The following is a 12,085-nucleotide window of genomic DNA, read 5'->3' as shown; positions in this document are numbered from 1 at the left end:
CTCGTTCTTCTTCTTTGCAACATGTCTTTTTACGAGGAGTAACCGCTTTTAGAGTGCCTCCCGAATCAATCAAGAAGCTCATTGCCAGTCTTTTCCTTGTTACCTTAAGAGAGCATTCTTCAAATATCAATTACTTATCTTTTCGTCCAACATCTTACTCCCCAGTTACACTGGGGCATTTCTTTTTTTTTTTTTGAAAATCTGTTTCTACTTCGAAACATCCTGTATGCAGGCAGGATCAAACAAAATCTTTCATTAATCATTTGCATCTATTTGCATTCATGTGCATTCATTCGCATCCATTTGCATTAATTTGCATCAAATTTATTACCCATTCAGGATAAGGGACAAATTCTGAGACTCCCGACAGTTGTCTAAGTCATCGTGAGACTGAAGACTAAAAATCCCCCATCACAATCAATGAGCACTTTTTCAAAACCCAGTGTTCATGCTCGTACCTTTTTCAAAACTCATTGTTCGTACTAGTACTTTTTCAAAACCTAGTGTTTGTGTTGGTACCTTTTTTTCAAAAACCAGTGTTCGTGATGGTACTTTTTCAAAATTCAGTGTTCATGCTGGTACTTTTTTAAAATCCAGTGTTCGTGCTGGTACTTTTTTAAAATCCAGTGTTCATGTTGGTACTTTTTTAAAATCCAGCGCTCGTGCTGGTACTTTTTTTGAAAATCCAGTGTTTATGCTGGTACCTTTTTCAAAATCCAGTGTTTGTGCTGGTACTTTTTCAAAATCCAGCCCTTGTGCTGGTACTTTTTTTTAAAATTCAGCGTTCATGCTGGTACCTTTTTCAAAATCCAATGTTCGTGCTGATACTTTTTTAAAATTCAGCATTCGTGCTGGTATTGTTTTTTAAAATCCAGTGTTCATGCTGGTACTTTTTCAAAATCCAGCGCTCGTGTTGGTACTTTTTTTTAAAATCCAGTGTTTATGCTGGTACCTTCTCAAAATCCAGTGTTCGTGTTGGTGCTTTCTTAAAGCCCAGTCCTCGTATTGATCCCCTTTTTCTTAAATTTTTTGTCATTCCCAGTGAACCGATGTTCTTAGTTGAACTGATGTTGTTCCTTGTGAACCTATGTTGTTCTTTATTGAACCTATGTTGTTTTTAGTTGAACCGATGGTGTTCCTAGTGAACTTATGTTGTTCTTCATTAAACCTATGTTGTTCTTAGTTGAACTGATGTTGTTCTTAATTGAACTGATGTTGTTCAAAGCGAACCTATGTTGTTCTTAATTGAACCGATGTTGTTCTTAATTGAACCGATGTTGTTCCTAGTGAATCTATGTTGTTCCAAGTGAACCGATGTTGTTCTTAATTGAACCAATGTTGTTCTTAGTTGAACCGATGTTGTTCCAAGTGAACTTATGTTGTTCTTAGTTGAATCGATGTTCTTAGTTGAACCTATGCTGTTCTTAGTTGAACCGATGTTGTTCCAAGTGAACCTATGTTGTTATTGATGTTGTTCTTAGTTGAACCAATGGTGTTCCTAGTGAACATATGTTGTTCTAAATTGAACCTATGTTGTTCTTAGTTGAACCAATGTTGTTCTCAAGCGAATCTATGTTGTTCTTAATTGAACCAATGTTGTTCTTAATTGAACCGATGTTGTTCTAAGTGAATCAATGTTGTTCTTAGTTGAACCAGGTTGTTTCTAGTGAGCCAATGTTGTTCTTACGTGAACCAATGTGAGCCCCCTTTTGAACCATCTCTTATGATCCGGGTCACTCCACTCTATTAATCATACCTCTGAATCAACCAATTCTTATCAATCAATTTTTATCAATCAAGTTTTATCAATCAGACCTCCGGGTCACCCATTTCACCAATTTTCCCAGTCAGACCTTTGGTCATCAATTTTATCAAGCAAACCTTCAGGTTGTCAAATCTATCAGAGTCAATCATTTTTCAACCTTCGGGTTGCATCCTCCAATTATGGTCTTTCAAGATTCGACCTTTGTGTCGAACTCGTCTGCTAATTGGCCCAAAATCAATTATTAATCATTTCTCTTGCAAGAGACCCTTTCTTATAGGGAGAGTTTGAGGGAGCTTGTTCTTTTTGCAAACAATTTTATTGGTTCGTTGAACCCCTTTTTAGGGAGAATTTGAAGGGACTCGTGTTTCGCAAACAGTTTGCAAATCATTTTTTTATTATCACACAAGGAATCCCTTGTCCAGAGAGAGTTTCAACGAAAGCTTGTTCTCCTTATGTCCCCCCAATGTTTTTTGTTAGGCCATCCCATCATCGAGGGCCCGTTTCTAGGGAGAGTGTGATGGACTTGCTCCTCTATGATGATTTTCTTGACCTTTGTTATCAGCCACCTTTCTATAAGAGAAGCCTAGAGATAGGGAGTTTTGACGAAAACTTTATTTCTCTTCAAAAGTTCATTTTGCAAACACCTCCTCTTCAGGGAAGAGAAAAATATTTTTTATTACCCGTTCAGGTAAGGGTCAAGCCTGAATCTCTTCTTTGGGGAAAGGAGAGGAGAATTTAGCCACAGATGTGTCAATTAGACCTCAAGCAATTTCTTTCACCAAGGATTTCAAGAATATTTTGCCAATTTGTCATAAAAAAAAATAGTCTGTGATCTCAAAATTTTATTGTACAAAGATTTTACCTCAGATTACCTTCAATATTCTTTCCAAAAGGACAAAGCTTTTGCGAAGAAAGAATAGAATTCAAGCTTTTCTATTGGTCAACCAAAATGATGAAGAAAAATCCTCGATATGACTAGCAAAGGAAAAAATCAATGATGCTGAAAAGCCATAAGTGAATCAGTATTGATCATAGCTATGACACATTTTTAAAGACCATTCTTCTGGTAATAAGGCAATGGAAATATCTTAAGCAAAAAAGGATTCACTCAATTTCAATATCTCTCCAATCAATCAAGCTATAATCAACTATCTGCAGAAGGGATCTCTTAATCATCATCAAGTTAAAGACTGATGAATGAGTTAGACCCCCGGGGCCAAAGAAGACTCGGATCATCTCCAAGTTGAAGGGGTATGTGACATGTCATTCCAGGGAAAATTTAAAATATCATCAAGTTGAAGGCTGATGCGATGAACCTCCCGCAAATCCCTAAAAGATATTTGATCGCTATTATAATGGGAAAATCAGAACATCACCAAGTTGAAGGCTAATGTGATGAAATTCTCGCCAACTCTCAAGAGAACTTACTTTTCATGTCTCAAAAGAGTATAAAAGATAGCCAAGAGATTTCAATCAAAGAGACACTATTATCAATATAATTATTGGAACTAAAGAAGATGCAAATCATCTCCGAGTTGAAGGAATATGTAATGTGCCCTTCCAGGGAAAATCAGAACATCACTGAGTTGAAGGTTGATGTGATGAAATTCTTGCCAAATCCTAAGAAAGCTTAATCTCTATGTCTCCAAAGAGTGCAAAAAGAACATCATGGATAAACTCCAGATATCAAACTGTCAAAACTACCAATAATTATCTTTATTTATGTGAAATTCTTTTATCAATATTCTTTTCATCAATTGCTTTTATGATACTGAGAATAAATTCCTTTCTTTTCATATCGAGTAAATGGATAGCTTTCTTCAAGAAATTCAACAACAATAATTTGATTTTGACTCTAGATTCTACAGAGTTAGTCCTGTTGGAGGTAATACTCTAGGTAGAGAGGGAATATATTTTTATGCAAATGTGCTTACATTTCAATTATTTTCAATCAACTAAAATTTTTATCTTATTGATAATATTTTTAAGTTATCCTGACATGAAGTGAGAACTTGATGTCCATTTTGATATATCCTGGCATTGTTTTTATCCCTCTTTAGGACTTGATAACGGGAGTTTTCAAAATCCTTCTTTTCTGGTTTTAATTTGAACGCCTAGGCTCTCAGATTTGCACACTTTTCTGTGTACCCCCACTATCAGACCAAAGACAGTTTTCGTTCAGGGTAAGGGTTAAACCTGAATTATTTTTGCAAAAGGTCATCCATTTTAAAAGTTAGTCAGTCTCAACGATGAGACGCCCAAGATCAACCCCTTTTCAAGTTTTAGGGAACCCCAATTTTTTCATTTTGTAAACCCCTGCCAAATTTATTGTGTAAAATCTGAAGGTCCCATCATGGTTTCTCCTTTTGAGAAGTTCATCTTTTTCTGTTTAGGGTAAGGGTTAAACCTGAATTGTTTTTGCAAAAGGTCATCTGTTTTAAAAGTCATTCAGTCTCAACAATGAGACACCCAAGATCAATCTCTTTTCAAGCTTTAGGGACCCCCATTTTCTTCCTTTTACAAATCCCTCTTAGATTTATTATGCAAAATCCGAAGGTTCCATCATGGTTTCTCTTTTCGAGAATTTTGTTGTTCGCCTTCAGGTTAAGGGTCAAACCTGAACCTCGTTCTTCCATGAGTTATTTTTTGTCCCATTCAGGTTAAGGGCTAAGCCTGAGCCTCATCTCGATGAGGTGAATTTTCCTTTTCATTCTCCATCTCTTATCTACCACTATCACTCGAGCCAATCCTTTCACACCCAGTCAGATTCTTCTGACTGGGGCATTTTTATAGCCTAGATTTGGCATGTTTTTCTTTGCACTAAGCTCGGCTTTCAACCGACTTAGTAGCAAAGAGGGGCATCTGTAAACACCCCAAATTTTTAACCTTCTCTCATAAAACCTTTTCCTCCTGCCACTAGGAGACACTCTCTGCAGCCTTCAGGGAACCAACTGGTCGATATCTAAGTCAGGGCTATTCATTACCCAAATTTTACAATAAATTTCAACACTTCATCCTACAATCAGGATTCAATCCTCATTTTGGCTCAATCTCAATTACAGTTCTCATCCTCAGATGAGAATTCCCAACCCTTTGTGTCAGCCAGGGGTTCGGGATTTCGAGTCCCTCATCCAGGGTTTATATTTTATATGTTATTACATATCACTGCATGCATTTGGCATATCATCTCATATCATTCCATGGCATTATACGTCATTGCATGGCATTATACGTCATCCAACACTCTGGTTTTTCAAAATATTTAATCCAGATTTGATTTTAAAACTTTTCTTTCGAAAGCAATTTAAAAAACCTAGGTTTTTAAATTGACATTTGCCATTTGCCATTTGCCATTTGCCATTTGTTAACCCCGAGGATCTTATATTCTTTTATTTTAAAATATTTTCTTTACAAAACGATTTGGATTCATTTTAAAATCAATTTTTAACTGATCTCAGTTCTCAGATGAGACCCATCCAGGTGGTGTCGCTTCTGGATTCCTTCATTCCTCCAATTTCTCAAATTTTTAGAGTCCTAGTTCGATCCGAACTCTATCTTTTTACTTTCTAAACCTTTTTCAAAATTCCATTTTGGTGTTAAATCAAAGATGATCTTATCCCTTGTCCATTTCTGTCATTTTAGCCAAAATTTTAGAGTCCCAATCAGATTAGAACTCTTTTCCAGAGTTTCAGTTGGATCAGGACTCTACTTTTCACTTCTATTTTTATCTCTTTTTGAGAAAACCTTTCATTTTGGCCAAAATATTAGAGTTTCAGTTGGACTAGGACTCTGCTCTAGAGTCCTAATCGAATTAGGACTCTATCTTGATTTCATTTTCACTTGTTTTTAAAAGTCCTTTTTAAAATCTCATCATTTGCTTCTCAAAAAACAAAAAATTCTCAGAGTTCTAGTCGAATTAAGACTCTTTCCTAGAGTCTTAGTCGGATCAAGACTCTGAATCGGACTTCAATTTTTATCTTATTTTTTTACCTACTTTCTAAAACTCTCTCATTTGTTTTCAAGAAAACCCTAAATTTTAAGAGTTTTAGTCGATTAAAGACTCTATCCCAGAGTCCCAGTTGGATCAGAACTCTAATTTTGATTTCAGTTTTCGCCTTATTTTCATCTATTTTGTGAAAAAGCTTCTAAAACCTCCTTGTTTGATCAAAATTCTGAGAGTTTTAGTCGAATTAGGACTTTGTTTCAGAGTCCCAGTTGGACCAGAACTCCAATTCTGATTTCAGTTTTCATCTTGTTTTCTCAAAAAGCTCTCATAATCTTCTTATCTGTTTTCAGAAGAATCAAAATTTTTAGAGTTTTAGTCAAATTAGGACTCTGTCTCAGAGTCCTGATCGGATCAGGACTCTTTTCTAATTTTTGTTTTAACTTTCATTTTCACTTGTTTAAAACCTTTTCCCTTCTTTTTGAAAAAAAATCCAATTTTATAGAGTTTTAGTCAACTTAGGACTCTATTTCAAGAATTTCAGTTGAACTAGGACTCTGACCTTAATTTCGTTTTTCAACTCATTTTATCAAATTTTGAGAAAACCTTTTAAAAACTCTTTTATTTATCTTTCAAAAATAGCAAAATTCTAGAGTTCTAGTCGAACTAGGACTCTGTCCCTAGAGTTCCGGTCGGGTCAAAACTCTATACTGATTTTACTGCTTGTCATTATTTTCACTTGTTTTCGAAAAGCCTTTCATATGTTTTCTAAAACAAGCAAAATTCTAAAGTTTCAGTCGAATCAGGACCCTGTCCCAAAGTCCCAATCGGTTCAGAACTCTACCATGATTTCATCTGTTACCTTTATTTTACTTATTTTTCGAAAAACAAATCCAAAATTTTAGAGATTCAATTGAACTAGGACTTTGTCTTAGAGTTTTAATTGGATTAGGACTCTAATCCAGATTTCAAATTTCATCTTATTTTCACATGTTTTCTAAAAACTCTCTCAATTATTGTCAGAAAACCCAAAAAATTCTAGAGTTTCAGCCTAATCAGGACTCTATCCCAGAGTCCTAATCCGGTTTGGACTCCATTCTGTTTTTTGTTTCTACTTTCATTTTTATTCTCTTTACTTGTTTTCTAAAAATTAGTCCATTTTGTAGAGTTTCAGTTGATTCATGACTCTTTCAGAGTTTCGATTAAGTTAGGACTCTCACCCTAACTGCTTTTTCTGACTTATTTTCACTCATTTTGAGAAAATCATTGAAAAACTTCCTCATTTGGTTTTCAAAAACCTAAAATTTAGAGTTTTAGCTGGTTTAGGACTCTAGTCTAGGGTTTCAGTTCGCTTAGGACTCCATTTTTAAAACTCCTAATTTTCATTTAATGCTTATTTACTCTGTTTTGAAACAATTTTCAGTCTTTACTTCAACTTTTTCAAAACCCTGATGTAAAGCCCGTTCAGTTGGCACCACATCCGAAGGAGTCTTGATCCAATTAGAACTCTGGTTGATTAAAAACTTTTAGATTCAAAACCAATTCCAAATTCTAAATCTATTTCTGAAAACTTTCATTTTCAAGCTTTAAGAATCACTTTTGAAAATCAAGTAGGGCACACTCTAGGTGGCACCACATTTGAAAGAGTCAGGGTTAGATTTGGGTTAATCAGTGTCCTAATTAGGTTAGGAGTTTGAAAAGGTCCAAATTGATTTTTAAAACTTCATTTTACTTTAGTATTTTTAAAACACATTTTTAACTTTTGAATTTAAGCCTTTAAAAAACCAAATGTGGGCCCACAGGGGTTGACGCCACATTTGGATTGATTTAGGATTTAATTAGGACTTAGGTAGATTAGGTAGAGTTAGGCTTAGGTTAGGGATTTTCAAAAAAACTGCCCCCTTAGTTGGTTTTAGATAGGATTTTGAAAAAGTCAAAGAGGGCATTAATTAGCCCTAATTAAGTGGGATTTCAAGAGGCTATAAAAGGGAACCCAAAGGGGGTTGTTTTTTATAAGTTCTCACTCTCTCTCTAAAAAATTCATTCTCTCCTCTCTCCCTCAGCCTCCTCCATTGGACCCACTCCAAGGTAAGATTTTCTTCTTTTTCTTTTTTCTTTTTTAGTGTTTTTCATGATTATTTCATGTATTTCACTATTATTGCCCCATCTAAGCATGCTCCTCATTTTTTTGCTTAAACCACATGCTTAATGATCCAAAAATCTGATCTAATGCTGTATTAAAGTGTTTTCATATTTTTAATCCATTGGAATATATTAGAATCATATTTTTGTTGTTTATGCTAAAGAAAAGAAGAGATTCGACCCCTCCATGGATCGAACCCCTCTTTCAAGAGCTAAATCAAAATTTATTTCATGCTTCCTGTATTTTTTTATTTATTTCAAGCTTATGCATGCATATTTCCATAATTTGATACATTGAAGCATGCCTAATAGCCTTAGTTTCAATTTTATAGTTATTTATCATGCTTAAATTGAATTTATTTCATGTAATGCAATGTTAGTTGTCTATCTTGATTTCTAGCTGTCCGTTTCTCTATTTTTTTTGTCTATTTATGTTCATCATAAAAATCTAATTTTTTTATGTTAGAATCATCCATTTGTCTTATGTTTTTAATAAAAAAATATGGGTTTTTTAATGTTCAGTAACCCTGTTAAAAAAAATCTAAGTTGAGTGTTTGTCTCTGTAGGCTATCAAACTGGACACAGAATCAGGGTCGACTTGTCCCTGTTATACCTCCTAAACGGGAACTGTTTTGCAAAACCCACAAAAACCAAAGTTATTTTTATATATGACTACTATTTACTCTGAATTTTTCATAATTTTTTCAGTCTGTATGAACCTCTTTTCTGATTTAATACCGAGACTGATACAAAACCCAGGTTCTGTAACAGGCCTATTTTCAAAATTAAAACCCTGATTTTCCGAAGTCACTCAGCCCTAACCCTGAGATTTTTTTTAATGTTTTAAGTCTTGATATAACCATTGATATGTTTAGAATCGTTTCCCAAAATTTGGGAAAATATTGAATACTTTTAGACTCTGAAACATCAAAAATACCAGAATCTGCTCGAAAAGCCTATTTCTTGTTTTCAAAATTTTCATCTTCAATGTTTCAGTCATAAATCAAGTTTTATAAATTGTTTTTTCAACTCTGTAATTTCCATCTGATTTCTCAGGATGTCAGGGATCTGTAGACTCAATTTGAGCTCAATTTGAGCTCCATTTGAGCTTGTTTTGAACCCCCTTTGGCCAAAACACTGAAACCGGTTTTCCCCCTTTTTTATTTTTATCAAAAAATCAATTATTTTCATAAAATATCTTATTTGCTTATTTTTTTTCCAAAAGTATGCATAATTTATAGGTTCTAGGATGTTCCTAAGGTTATTATGAGTCTTCAAACCAGTTTTGAGATTTTTCTAAAATCATTTTGCATGTCATTCATGTGTTTTATTAAAACTATTTCTTTGAAAACCCTAAAAATAAGGGCAAAATTATCATTTTCATTTAATATTTCCAATTTTGGGCAATATTTTAATATTTAAATATTTTAAACATGTTCTCAAACATGTCAACTACTTTTACAATCAATTTTATCAATTTTGAATGCCTCAAATTAAAGATATTTCAAATTTGTCTTAGGAAAACCCTGATTTCAAGGCCATAGTCTTGTTTTTAAGGGTATTTTGGTTATTTTGCCCTAATTTCGAAATTCAATCTTTTAAATAAAGTTGATCTTCATATCTTATTCAATCATACATGCATCCAACATTGTATTTCATAAATTTTCATTTAAGCTTTAAAAAGGCTTATATCCGAATAAATCCATCAATTTCTAGACACTGTTGGATAAATCCAGAAAAGTAGACAATTTTGCCATTAACAAGTTTTCTAGTTTTGCAGGGATATCCAGAAAAGCCGACAATTTTGCATATTTCAATGTTTTCTAAACATTTTTCTCCTTTTACAATCAAGTGGGTCATATTCAATTCATATATGTGGCCATAGTCAGGGATATGAGGCGAATTTACTTCATTGAAGTTCTTTAAGGCACCTAAATTCTCTTTTTCAAATAATTTTCTCAAAATTTCTTCAAAAAGAATATTTTCACAAAGATAGCATCCATACATCATTTAGGTTAGAATGCATCATGAAAAGGATTTCACAAGTTTACACGCCCTTCTTTTTTATCAAATCAAGAATCCAATTTCAAGAAAATTGATTTCTCAAAGTTATCCTGAAATTTCTTCAGAAATTGATTTTTCTCAAAACATTAAGGTTTCCTTTTCATTAAAAATAATTTCAAGGGATTTCCAAATGCTTTTCTAAGTCCCAAAAATCGATTTTCCAAGTTCCAATACCTTCTCAAAGTTCAAATTCAGAGAAATCAATTTTCTCTAAGTCATTTTGAGTTCTCTCAGAAATTGATTTCCTTTTTTCTCAGGAATGCTTTCTCAACATGATTCACAATTTTCAAGATGTCTCCATTTATAAATATTTCCTAGTATTTTTCAATATTCTAAGCATGTATCATGTTTTCAATAAAAAAAATTCTTTAAGTCATAGCACATGCCTGATTCTTTGTGCATTTAGGAAATAGAACATCGATTTAGACAAGTTGAGAAGAGCAAATCACTTGATTGATCCTTTGTTCAATTACCCCTGGTTATGGTGCCTAGAATAGTTGAACATCGTATCCACAGGTGAGTCCCATTCTTTGAAATTATCTTGCATTTTAAAACGAAGGCAAGTTATTTTCAAAAACTTTTTCAAAGGTCAGTTTGACTTGCAAAAGTAAAACTTTGCAATGATAATAGGTATGGACCGAAGATGGATCAGTACAAACTCCAGAGGATCGATCCGTACAGGATTTGGAGCGACCAAGGATCCAGAAACTTATTTAATCAAAAGTGAGTCGGATATGCATGCAAGTTTTGTACCTCGATCCAAACGTCTCGAGCTCAGAGGGACATTTACAATGGAAATAATAGAGTCAGGGGTATTTTAAAAAAAAATAGAAATAGAAAAGGGAATCAGAAGAAGATGAGGGACATGTGAGTAATTCCTCATAGAGCAGACCCCATGCCCAACATGGAGCTGCCCTGTGGAAGTCTCTCTTGCTCTCCCCTCTTTCTCCCTTTTCACGCATCCCCTCCCCTCTCTATCCCTCTTATCCTTCTCTTTCTCTCTATTATCTCCCTACTCCTCAGGAATGCTTTCTCAACATGATTCACGATTTTCAAGATGTCTCCATTTACAAATATTTCCAAGTATTTTTCAATATTCTAAGCATACATCATGTTTTCAATAAAAAATTTCTCTAAGTCATAGCACATGCCAATATTTTGTGCATTTAGGAAATAGAACGTCGATTTAGACAAGTTGAGCAAAACAAAGCAAAGCACTTGATTGATCCTTGGTTTAATTTCCCCTGGTTATGGTGCCAGGAACGGTTGAACCTCATACCGACAGGCGAGTCCCATTCTTTGAAATTATCCTGCATTTTAAAACGGAGGTGAGTTTTTTTCATTTTTTTTTAAGGTCAGTTTGACTTGCAAAAGTAAAATTTTGCAATGATAATAGATTTGACGACCGAGATGAGGCTTGTCATTGTCTGATCAATCTTCTGCTTTGCTCTATTCAACTTATCAAAATCGTGTTCTACAATGTTAGCTTTATTCCATGTGAACCTAGGAGCCTAGAATCAAACCCAGTTGCTATGGAAGAATATAGACTTAGGCATGATTTGGTAGGACCGATTGAGGAGGCATTATTCATGCTCACTTAGACTTAGGTCAAATGCAATCCTCCTCAATCTAGGATCTGATTGAAAATAATGTTTGCTTCTCATAGATTTTTCCAAAAATTCTACTTCTTTAGGTCATTAGAGCCTTTTGTTTTCTTGCATGTTGATCATATTTCAAAACAACCCAACTACTTTTACCTAATCACCACATTTCTGGGCTTTCTTCCAGAACCATAGTTCAGGACAAAGTCTCACAACTGGGCCACCTATTTGGGTTGATCCCCCTGCCACGTACCAAGGGCCATAGTCCAAAGTATATCAGCAAGCGCTTAAGGATGTTGGAAAACATGAGTCTAGAACTTAAAAAAATTGATTTATGCCATGTACATCAGGCTTCGGCTCAAGTATATCGGCACAACATGATTATATACAGATGATCTGAGCCTTAGAGCTAAGATTAGGGTCCAACAACTATTTCAAAACTTGTGCATCTAGAGTCAGTCTTTAGGGAATGATGTGTGTGCATACTTGTTTGTACAGGGTGTCATTGAATGTACTTTGATTATTTCCTTTTATTCTCTTTATTTTCTCATATTTTCCATAATTTTCTAA

The sequence above is a fragment of the Nuphar pumila genome, chromosome 14 (genome assembly GCF_984573655.1).
Source record: "Nuphar pumila chromosome 14, dmNupPumi1.hap1.1, whole genome shotgun sequence".
NCBI lineage: Eukaryota > Viridiplantae > Streptophyta > Magnoliopsida > Nymphaeales > Nymphaeaceae > Nuphar > Nuphar pumila.
This window is presented reverse-complemented; position numbering follows the sequence as displayed.